General features: G+C 35.7%; 1 protein-coding gene across 5 annotated transcripts in view; it reads left to right on the top strand.

Annotated features, from left to right (window-relative positions):
- The window catches only part of PARD3B (par-3 family cell polarity regulator beta), a 979,753-nt gene that overhangs the window by 158,213 nt on the left and 808,940 nt on the right, over positions 1-12,600 (top strand). The gene's annotated exons all lie outside the window — the stretch shown is intronic.

Below are 12,600 nucleotides of genomic sequence, written 5' to 3'. Positions count from 1 at the left end.
TGATCATGTTAATGGAGCTTACTGAGCTGGTTGCTTATCCAGGCAGTTATATTTTGGCTCTGATCTCTGTTCTTATGTTTAGAAAAGAAATTTCCATTTGTTTTGCAAGAGATTAATGGTAAATTGTTACTTACTTTAAAAACATTTCTGCTTTGAAATACATATATGAAGAGTTTAAAGGCAAGTCTAACTTTAAAAGATCTTAAGCCTTATGTTTTTAAAATTTATGTTGACTGTTGTGGGTTTACCTATTGTGTAGCATTTTATTAATACCACACAATACGTTTATTTTTTTACCAGTGGAAAAGAAACATTTTTGCAAATGCCTTCTACTATGGAAGCCTTTGTAAACATGGAACTTGTTATTATAGAATTGTATGACTATAATTAGAGCAGTATTTATGATTCTAATTGGAATTTTACTTGATTGAGAGTTTACCAAGTGTGAGGCACACTGGTAAAGGCATTACTTACATTCTCTGATAGAATTTTCAAGATGCAGTGAGGTAGATCTATTGTCCCCAGTTAGAGATAAAGAAACTAATGTTGACAGAATGGAATTATGTGGTTTGCTCACTGTCGGAGAGCCAGGGTTGTGGCTGAGCCAGGAATTCAAACTCTGACCAAAAAAGCCAGAGTTCTTAACCACCATGCTTAGGTAGAGTTTGTTTTTCCATGCTTATGGTATTTTTTTGGAACTCTACTGAATGGTCTCTGCACTGGCTCATGTATTAAAAGGTGTGTGCCATGAACCCATACCCATTTTGTAGTTGATATAAAAAATAAAACAAAACAATAAGTTGCCTCTTGTTGAAGAGCTGGGGGGGGTGTGGAGCAAGGAGCGGGGGTGACTAAGGGAAGCAACAACTCATTTCTGTTGCTTTATGCTCTGGTAAAAAAAAATAGGTTGTGAATTTCTTCTGTGAAATGTTTTAATTTCTGTAGAGTTGCCATGCATTATTCAAGATTATAAAATGATTTGAATTTCAGAAGCAGACAGATTTTCTGATGAGGATTTCAAGCTGTGTAATTATGAAATCCATATAGGTTAAAAGTTCAGAACTCGTTAGCTTAATCATTAAAAAATAACCGATTTCAGAGCATGGCATTTCATTTTAGAGGGGTATGGTTACAATATCACTTACTGAGGTACTCTTCTCTGATTCTGCCTCCTATCCCACCACAGACCGAGAGTGCTCATGACTGCATACCACCTAGCTTATCCTGTGTTACTGCATAATTTATAAAGACAGTTCATATTTTATGGGGTGGTAAATTTGATGCCATAAAATAAGGCACATTTCTAGGAATTTCTTCATCTTTCTTGGCTCCTTAAAAATTCAAGGGAGTTAGGGAATGAGTGCCAAAGATCAGAAAAGTTCATTGGAACCTGTTACAACATATCAGAGCATACATTTAGGAAATGAATAGCAAAATTCCTTCACAGAAAGTGTAAATGTTTCAGAATAGAATATGAGGAAATTAATGTTCAAGCAAAAGAGATAGCTCATAAAGGAGTTTTGTTTTTATTGTGGTAAAGCATAGCAAAATTCACCATTTTAATCATGTCTAAGTGTATAGTCCATTGGCACTCGGTATGTTCATATTGTACAACCATCGCTGCTATCCATCTCTGGAGCTTCTCATGATATGAGCATTTTAAAATTTTGTGTAAAATACTGAAGATATCTTTGAGAATATACTTGGATTTGTAGAGATGCTTGAAATCTTTAAAGCTTTTGACTTCTCAGTTTATGTAAAAATTGTCTTCAAAGTTGTAGCTTTAGTTACTTCAGGTAAAACACATGACCTCCACTGATATATATGAAATCTTTGCCCAGACTATGAAATACCGTCAGGGCTATGCTGATTTACTTTGGGATGCAAGGACATTGAGGGGACAACTATATTCACGTAAAAGCATTCTTATAAGGAGTGATTTGAGATGATTAAAGATTCCACGATCATCAAATAGTTAAAGAGGGAAAAGGAAATACGGTATTTGAGATTTTTGACTGGCATGAAGATTTTAATGCATATTATCTTGCTTTGCTAATCAAGGTGATTGAAATACACTTGCTTGTTAAAGTCACTTTTGGCTTTTAGTTACCAGATTTTACATTTCTCTTCATTTGAATGCTATGTTGAGCCTTTGCCTTTGAATCTGAAGGAGGTCACTATTTTTTTTTTCTTAGAGTAGTACTATTATATGTTGAGAATACATATATTTTTTCTAATACTTGGAGAATGATAACGAAAAAGAATTTTTTATTGGTTCATTTCATGCTTGGTAAGATTCCAACTGTCAAAACATTATAAAATTTTGAACCTTAGAGGCACGTTTCATCACCAGAGTACTAATTACTGCAGAGAACTGGAGCGAGTCATTATGTAGTAGTATTTATTAGAGCTGCCCAATTTTAATGTTTTTTGGACCAGAGACACTTAAATAAAAGGTTAAACTGTTCTGGCACAGAAGTGGGAGGAAAAACTGCATAGTGCATGCAACACTGTCAAATATAATGCAGGAAGGGTGGAATTAATTGAAAATTAGTCACCAACTTGCACTGAAACTCAACATCTTATTTTCAAGGATGTCCTGAGCATGGTGGATGTTGTTCTTGATTTATTTTCATTTATTTAGTATTGGGCACCTGTGATGTGTGAGGTATTCGTGATAAGAGGGAAATGTGGAAGACCAGTGGCCCCTTTCATGAAGCCCATATTCTTGAGGAGGGAAAGAGGCCATAAACAAAGCAGCAATAATCACATAGCAAATAAAGCATGGCAAGTGTTTTGAAGACCAATGTAGCGGAGTAAACAAAATCGTGGAAGTGTTGAGAGAGTGGGAGAAAGGGTATTTTAAATAGAGTAGTTAAAGGAGGCAAAAAAAAAAAAAAAAAAAGGCTCTTCTGAGGACGTGACATTTGAGGATAGCCATGAATGAAGGTCATTTTGAAATATTATATAAAATTTGAAAAAGCACACAGTTAACTCTATTATACACACCATGAATAAAATAATAAACTAGAATAAAACAAAAATATAAAGTAAGCTGTTGAATAGGCAAACATGGTAATATTCTGTTTTTAATCGATGTTTATTAAATTTCTATCATATACAAGGCCCTGACCTTGTATAAACTGGGGAGGAGAAAAGATAAAGAATGTATCTCTACCTTCAGGAAAGTTACAGTCCGTGTCAATCATTGTAGTTTCCTAAGAGAAGAGAAAGAAGCAGTCCAAACAGTGAAGTGTGTGGGAAATAGCAGATTCTTCTGTTTGTCCAAATAACTAGCAGAGTGCATTACATGCCAGTTGTGTACAGTTTTCTCTCTATATTGCAACCTCTCACCCCTCCACAACCAACACTGTGAGATCTTTCTGTGATGACCATGTTTTCTTTTTACTATGCAGTCCATAATATGTGGTCAGTAAAGGCTTTTTGGGGAATAAATAAGTGGATGAGGACAAAGCAGACCTTATGCCTTTAGAAATAGTTTTGAAGAAAAAAGGAATAATGTGCATCCATTTGTAAGGGTGAAATTTATTTTAGAGTAGGGAAAAATCCACCAAGGTTTGAGAAGGAAACAAGGGACAAGGGAGAGGAAGTCAAGATACAAATGAGATGTGTGACAGAAGAGGAATCCAGAAAATTGAATGGACCACCATCCAATTGGGATGGGTCACTAGCCCAGCCAGTGGTTGCCTTTGAAAAATTTGGAGTGACATTTTTCTTCAAAAACAGGAGAAAAAATAAGTCGTGTTGGGTAGGTGGAGAACCATGTTGAGATGTAGAGGAAGAAGTCTAAGGTAATGCTTGGAGTCGCAGTTTTAGTGAAGGAAAAAGGGAGCCATCTGCAATGCAGAGGCATGGAAGCTCTTAGGTTTCAAATTTTTGAATTTTTCAAATTTTAGGAAGGCAGTAGATGGAAGTAGTATACTAACTACCACCTATCCCTCTTAAGTCTTGCGCAGTAACCTGTAATGATCCCATTAATATTTCTCTAGCAAAACATATTAATATTTACACTTGGGATAAAGATGATAAATGGTTTCCATTCAGTATAGTTTTTACCAAGTTTATAAAAAGCTGACCTTAAAAAGCCCACAAAAAAACAATTGGGTTTTCAGAACATTTTGGATGTTGGAATAATGCATAAGGCATTGAAGAACTGTGCAATTTGTATTTTGTGTTTTTGCAGAGATGACTGAGAAGGATCAAGATGTTTAATATTTGAGAAGAAGCAGGAATTTTTGAGTAGGGGGGCACTTAGGGTCAGCTGCTGTGATGTCCAAGATGGAAGTGTGGTTGGTCATTGAACTTCATCACTATGTCCTGTGCCTTTCTGTGCACTCCCTGCATGCACAGGGTGACACCCAGCATTCTGAATGGTGATCCACAGTGGATTAAGCCGGAGTAGGATGGAAAGTTTATCTTTCATCATCAATGTGTTACACTGGCATTGAGGAGCTTATTTGTGAGAAGAAAATATGTTTAAGAATCAGGGTTGAAGAATAGTGAGATTTTAGACTTTTTGAAGAAAAAAAAAAAACATGTTATACCTTTAGTATTTTTTAAAAGATTTTATTTATTCATGAGAGGTACAGGGAGAAAGAGGCAGAGACCTAGGCAGAGGAAGAAGCAGGCTCCCCTTGGGAAGCCCGATGCCAGACTCTGTCCCAGGACCCCGGGATCACACCCTGAGCCAAAGGCAGATGCTCAACCATTGAGCCACCAAGCATCCCTAGCTTTAGGTTTTATTAAAATTTATTCTTCAGTAGATTTCCTTTATGTAAATTAATACTTTTTTGAAGATTTTCTTGTTATTTATATTTTATCCCAAAGACCAGTGTGCCTAGACATAGGTAGAAGGTGGTTGATGACTACATAAATGAATTCTAATTGGTAAAATTATGGAATATTATAAACATTATAAATGAGTTATGACTAATTACTTTTGTATTTTTGTATGTGTGTGCACACGTACACAAACTTTGTGTAGTTTTCAAACAAGATTATAATTAATTTTCCATTGTAATTTAGCACATATAGAATTTTCATATCAGCGGTGATTTGTCCTAGTTTGATTTTGTAATCTCAAGTGAATATCATCTAAATGCCAAGTAATGAATCCTTAATATTATAATTTTTAAAAATGTTAATGGGAAAAAAATCAAAGTTTTATGAATGTAATCTTTCAGGCTTCTCATTGCACTTTGAAAGTATTCTGTGTTGAAGATTGTCAAGTACTATGCTGCTGGGTCACTGGTGAGAGCTTGGAGTATGGGAGGCCAGGGAGCAGTGAGGGGAAGTCTGAGACATTTCTTGAGGAACTTAGTCTCCTGGGCAGTGTTTCCCTGGTCACAGCTCTCAGCAGGGGTAGGATATAACTCCAGGCTCAAAGTCCCTGAACTGAGAGGTATAACTCCCTTTTATAACTGGATAAACTTGTTTTACTATGTCAAAAGAAAATATTCTAATTTTCATTAGACTTTTTTTTAAAGATTTTATTCATTTATTCATGACAGACACAGAGAGAGGCAGAGACGCAAGCAAAGGGAATAGCAGGTTCCATGCAGGGAACCTGATGTGGGACTCGATCCCGGGACTCCAGGATCATAACCTGAGCTGAAGGCAGACGCTCAACCCCTAAGCCACCCTGCCATCCCTCAAGACAGACTTTCAATGTGTATACTTATGTTTATGATATGTGTGCTTTGTGATTATGGAAGAATTAAATAACCTTCATGGAGAAGAACTAACATATATAACATGCTCCTTTGCTTTTTGACATTATAAATCACGCACTTAAACATTTGGTCCTTAGATTTCAGAAATGATTTTTCAGGGATGCCTGGGGGGGCTCAGCAGTTGAACATCTGCCTTGGGCTCAGGGCGTGATCCTAGAGTTCTGGAATCGAGTCTCACATCAGGCTCCCTGCATGGAGCCTGCTTCTCCCTCTGCCCGTGTCTCTGGCTCTCTCTCCCTGTCTTTCATGAATAAATAAATAAAATCTTTAAAAAAATGATTTTTCAGCAATAGAATGCAGACATAGATAAAGATAATTTAGGTTTGGGAATTCATTGACCAAATCATTAGAATAGTGGAATTATTGTGTCACCTTCATTTGAACAAAATACTCACAAAATTCTCAGTATTTTTAAGAACTTTATATATTTTTCATGCCAGATAATTTAGGTTTTTTGTTTCTTTCCAGGAATTTACTTCCAAAGTCCACAATGAAACTCTTCTCTTGTAGAATTGTACAAGAGCAACTTTGTATGTTAAAATGTCTCCTAAAGGGAGTTTTAGGTCAGAAACTCCAAAAGCTTTGCATGGTGGTACTACTTCTAAAAAGCTGTGATCACGTATCAGCTACTTTGGTAGTCATTCCATGGAAATCTTTTAAAACATTTTCTTAAGTGATTTCGTGCATCCCCCTGGACTACCAAATGATAAAAGAAATTTCTTCTTAAACTTTTTTTTTTCTTGGAGCTTATAACAAGTTTAAAAACAAATCTTAGGTGTTGGATGAGGTTTTCTAATGTAGCATTTTATTCCTTAAATATAGTAGGTGGCTAAAACTCAGTTGAAATGGAAATAATGTTGCTTGAGGCAAGATATTTACTTAGAGAATGTGCAAATAAATTTGTTAAATTCCTGTTGTTATATTTCATTCCTAAATTTTCTTACCATTTAAAAATGGTAAAATACCTGGTTTCCAGAGTTGTATGGGTGTTCCCAAACATGTGAATTGCCCCATTAATTTGGTATAATATGAAAAAAAAAATAATTCAAGAACTTTTAGGTTTGGATGTAAATCATGCAAGGAACAAATCTTTTTTTTTTTCACAAGGTGCCGAACACACTACAGTGTTCTACATGGAGAAAAAAAAAAGTGAACAAGAGGGAAAACATAATTGAATTTCTGCCTGGCTATTACGGATTTTCTGTGAGTTTGAGGCCAACTCTTGTCAGTCGAGAATTGGATTTTCTCATGTAGAAAAGATCAGTCTTAAGTCTGTTAGTCTTACCATGTACATATTTTATCATTCTCCTTTATTATTCTCTTCTCTCTCTGCTGTGATCTTCAGTTGCAGCGTCCCTAGTACATGCTACTTTCATTCTTTTGGAAGCCCAGCCACTGTTGAACACAGTGATTCACTGGCTTAGTGCCTGGGGAAACATATGATTTCTCCATGGTAGAGTCATGCATTCAGGGTGTTCACTCATTGAATACACGTCTATAGGGGTAAGTCCTAATTTCTTTGGGTTCAACACTGAGGCATCTTAAGGTAATTGAAATCAGGTAAAATATAGACATTCCCAGATTAGAATATCATGGAATTAGAGTCTAAACTTTTAGGGATCATTATACTTTGGCATGCTTAAGTTTTATATTTGCCTCAGGAATGAAGTGTGTGATAACTAAAGGATTATTAACTTTAAATGATTTTAAATGTTTACATTATTGGGGAATAATGGTAAATGCATTTTTCTAAAGTTTCACTTTTTCATGTTGAACATCCAAAAAATCATAATTTAATATTTTTAATCCCATGGGGAAAATAAGCCATCTCAAAAAAAAAAAAAAAAAAAGAAAGGTAAAAGAGTGCAGTTCTATTGACTTACAGAGTGACTTGTTTAATGCTTGTATTTCTTAGGTTAGAGTAATACTTCAGAGAAAGTCTACTGGAAAAGTAATCAGGTTTCTCTTCTTAAATTGACCTTGAAAGGATGTATATAATTTATATTTGAGAAGAGACTGTCCTGCTGGAAAGACATTTGATTCAAGTTCTTTGAGGTCAAGAACTTTGGATAATGGAAATGTATCAAACTAAGCATCTGATTGACTAGCAAATGCTGCTCAAATAAATATAGGAAATACTGTTTCCATATACTCTGAAGAGAGGGGAAGAAAGATTATGGAAAAAGTCTGTTCATTACATCATGATGAGACTACGCATTGGTTCCTTAATGGAACCAATGTCAAAGCAAGTTCAAAATCTTGACCCTGGCAAGAAATTGTTAGACTTGTCTATATTTTGAGATATTTTTGATAGATGACTTAAAAACTGTATTTTAAATTATTTGAAGAGATGTGGGGCATGCTCATTTGGTAGAGTTTTAGCTGTGGGATCCAAATGCTGGGTATTCTTTGAGCTCTATCTACCAGTAACTAACTGAGTGATCCTGTTTGAGTCTTTCCATCTCCCTGGGCCTCCTGGTTTCTCCCTTCTAATCTTTAAGGCGTTGGGCCAGCAACAGTAACACTCGCTGGTCTGGATAGGGATTCCTTTAGAAGATGCTGGGGAGCTGAAACAGATTCTCACAACATCTCCTGAGTTGGGGCCCTGCAGTCTGTATGGGGCCCTATAGTGTTTTAATATTTTATTTATTTGTTAGGGCACACAAGCTGGAAGAGCTGTAGGCAGAGGGAGAGGGGCAAGCAGATCCCCCCCACTGCTGAGCAGGGAGCCCTACGTGGGGCTCGATCCCAGGATCTCGGGATCATGACATGAGCCAAAGGCAGATGCTTAACAGACTGAGCCATCTGGACCCCAGTCCTATACTGTTTTATTGGTGCCTAGTTTTTGTTTTCGTTCCTCCAGCTGCTATCTCTGACACAAGTGAAAGCTCTTGAGCTAAAATCTAACAGTAGTTCTTCAAACACTGAACTGCTGGTCTGAAATTCTAGCCTGAGGGATTTTGAAGCCTGACTTAGTGATTGTGATGATGAAAAGGAGGATGATACTAGATCAGAGGAGTTTCTTTTTGACCTATTAGAAGGTCCTTTAATCAATGCCTCTGTAGAATCAAGTGAATCATTTTTCTAAATTTTTAAATGTAACATTGATATTGAGGTTATCATAAGTAGGAGAAAACTGAACCAGTTTAATCTGATCACTATAACTAGTTCTCAAGATCTACTTTAGGACTAAAAATGACACGTACACGGTCTGAGTTTGAATAGTTATTCTATCTCTCTAATCATATAATTGCCTGTGATTTCCTCTTCTCCCTATGTTTCAGAAATAATAATTATAAAGGACTTTATAAAGAAAAATAAAATGATTGAGAACTTTAAAAGACTAGATTGATTTTCATTGCCTTTTCAGTCGTTTGCTGTGTAGATGTCAATAAGTGATGTATATGGGATGGTACAGGGGTGCTTGGGTGATGCCGCCAGTTGGGTGGCCAGCTTTTAGTTTTGGCTCAGGTGGTGACCTCAGAGTCCTGGGATGGAACCCAAGGGGGCCCCCTTCCTCAGCGCGGAGTCCGTTTGTCCCTCTCCCTCTGTCTCTCACTCTGCTCGTATGTGCGCGCGCTCTCTCTCTCTCTCTCTCTCTCTCTCTCAAATAAGTAAAAATCTTTAAATTAAAAAAAGTAAAAGCTTTTCTGACAAAGGTAATAAAATATGTACATTATTGGAGTTATATATAGGTAATACATGTGTTAACTCTGTTATTACCTCCCTGTCATTATCACTGTTATTTGTTACAACTGCATAAGAATGTATAATTGTCTCAGAATGAAAAGTTAAACATTTATTTTTAAGTATTATTTTTAAAAATTATTTATTTATTTGAAAGAAAGAGCCTGTGAGAGCACGAGCAGGAGGGGGAAAAGGTGAGGGAGAGGAATCTTAAGCACGCTCTGTGTTGAGCACAATCCTTCTCATGACTCTGAGATCAGGACAGGAGCTGAAGCCAAGAGTTGGATATTTATCTAACTGCACCATCCAGGCAGTTCTATTTAGGTATTGTTCTTAACACAGTATATGTATTACTTTATTTCGTTCTCCTGAAAACTCATTGACACAAGTATACTTTTTATCTCCCATTTTACAGTTGGGAAAACAGAAGTGCAGAAAGGTTAAATCATATTCAAGTCCCCAGAGCTAGAGGAGGATGGAATTGTAATTGAAGCCAAGCAGTCTAACTCCATAGTCCTTGCTCATAACCCCTAGGATTTGAATAATGTAGACCAGATCGAAAAGCTTTGTGGTTAGTAATGACAATCAACTCTTTGATCATCCCCTATTTTATGATGAGTTCACAGATTGTACTGCAAAGAGCCTTTATCGTTTTGTAGAAGACATTCTATCATTTATAGAGGCACTTAAGCTATATATTAAGTTATATTTATTAAGAGAAAATGATTACTAACAAAAATCTTTAGAGATTTGTGTACTCTATAAAGAATGTTTGAAAATTCTGTTTTAAAAATTGGCTTTACTGCTTCACTGGAGCTTAACATTTTCAGGAATCATTCAGCCATTCTCACATTGTTAAAATGAAATAATAGGCAAATGGCCTAGAAATTAGATACAGAAGTCCTGTCCATATTTTGTTCTTTTAAAGACATGACTCTTCAACTATAGAACTTTGGGCAAAAGTGGATTAAGGTCTTAGATTCTCTGAATTAGAGAATCTAATCAGGTTTAGGGAGCTCAGGAAGGGAAAAATGAGACATTTGGAAAGTAGGAGTGGTTTTGTATACTGTTAACATTCATGATTTAGAAGAAAAGCTTTTTTTGGTGAGGACTCATGGATTTGTATTATCCTTGACAAGGAAGATGAAATTAATGTTTTCAGTACTTTTCCTTTTTAAATATTTTTGTCTTCTTAAGAAGCCATATTATCTGTATAAAAGAATAACTGTTTAATATGATACATAAAGCAGTGGAAAAAATCATGTATCATATATTTACTGCACAGCTTAAAAAATACCCTTTAAACCATCACCTACATGCTGCTCCATAGTCATTCCTATCCTCTTCCCACCCCGAGGAGTTTATCATTCTACTGACTTCATAAAATAGATATATATCCCCAAATAATAAATTAAGTTTATGTCTTTTAGGACTCTTCAGTGCATTGTGTTATTGCATATATTCTGTTGTGACTTGGTTTTCTCAGTCAATATATTTTTGAGCTTTGACCGCATTCATGCATATAAGTATGGCTCATTTTCAATGCGGTAGAGTTTCTACACAACTGTTAGGATTTATTAATCCTCATTTATCTTTTCTCTAGAAGCACTTTTGTACTGTATATAATTTCTTTTTCATTTTATTATTGAACATTCATATTTTGTCTTTCAAACACGTGGGCAAGTATATATCTAAGGTATAAGCATAGAAAACTTACTGCAATACATATTTATCAAAAGAAATCATTCACAAGATCATGCCACATTGTTTTCTGGGTTGGACGTGCCAGTTCGCATTGCCTATATATATTTTTCCTCTTATTTTTTATTTTGGTAAAATATACAAAGTGTCAATTTACCATTTTAACCACTGCATGTGTACCATTCAGTGGCATTATGTACATTCATATTGTTCAACCACCCTCTCATCTTTCTTCAAAACTTTCTTATTTTCCCCGGCTGCATCTCCATATCCATTAAACAGTAGCTCCCCGTTTCCCTTCCTCCCACCCCCCAGCCTCTGACAATCACCATTCTCTATATGTCTCTCTGAATTTGATGGTTTAGGTACCTTGTGTAAGTGGAATTATATAATATTTTTGAGATCCTATAATTTTTTGAGACTGGCATATTTCACTTAGTCTAATACCTTCGATGTTTGTTCCTGTTACAATTTGTGTCATCCTGTGTTTTCCCTCTTAGGGCTGAAAATCTGTAATATGTGTTTACTGCATTTGTTAATCTATTTATCCATCAGTATTTTTTTTGGGATCATCTTATGTTTTTTCTGTCCAATCCTGGAATCAGATAATTCAGGAAGTTCTGATTCCTTTTATTGGAGCATGGTATTTGGAAAGTGCTAGGCTCTAGGTTACTACTGATGTGTTTCCAGGCCCTGTCTGTATATAGAACTGGAAACACATGTTTATCAACACATGTATGTGTGCACATTTATATTTCTATTTATACTTAGCTGTCTGTATACCTATTAAAATCCTTGAGGTCATATCAATGCCTCTGATTGCAGTCCATAACTGCAGACCTAATTCCAGCTTTTCCATCTCCTTATTTGTAGCTCCTTTCTCTGAGAATCAGAAATCAGGGTGTCATTATCTATAATATATACTTATTGGCTCAACCATATATACAATATAGTTACATACTTGCTATCCCATATCCCTGAACAAGAAAATTTACTGGTTAAAGTACTGTATTTGTGTCCTTAAGTCATCCTTTCAAGCTCACTATCATGCTCTTATTAGACCGGAGAAAGAGAAAGCCAAATATTTTCTAAAAATCATGAATTAGGGATGCCTGAGTGTCTCAGTGGTTGAGTGTCTGCCTTGGGCTCAGGACGTGATCCCAGAGTTCCAGGATCTAGTCCTATATCAGGCTCCCTGCATGGAGCCTGCTTTTCCTCCCTCTGCTTATGTCTCTGCCTCTGTGTCTCTCATGAATAAATAAATAAAATCTTAAAAAAAACCCTAGAAAATCATCGATATCCAGTAAATATTCATATTTCCCTGTTTTATGACTTTTTAATAGTAATTTTTTAATTTGTGTCAAATTTTAATAATAATTTTTTAATTTGTATCAAATCTAAATAAAGTTACTGCCCTTTTGGAGATTTAGTTATATGAGCCGATAAATTCTTTACTTTG

Source organism: Canis aureus, chromosome 36, assembly GCF_053574225.1.
Source record: "Canis aureus isolate CA01 chromosome 36, VMU_Caureus_v.1.0, whole genome shotgun sequence".
NCBI classification, from domain to species: Eukaryota; Metazoa; Chordata; class Mammalia; order Carnivora; family Canidae; genus Canis; species Canis aureus.
Note: the sequence above shows the minus strand (reverse complement) of the source record. Positions and strands in the feature narration are given on the sequence as shown.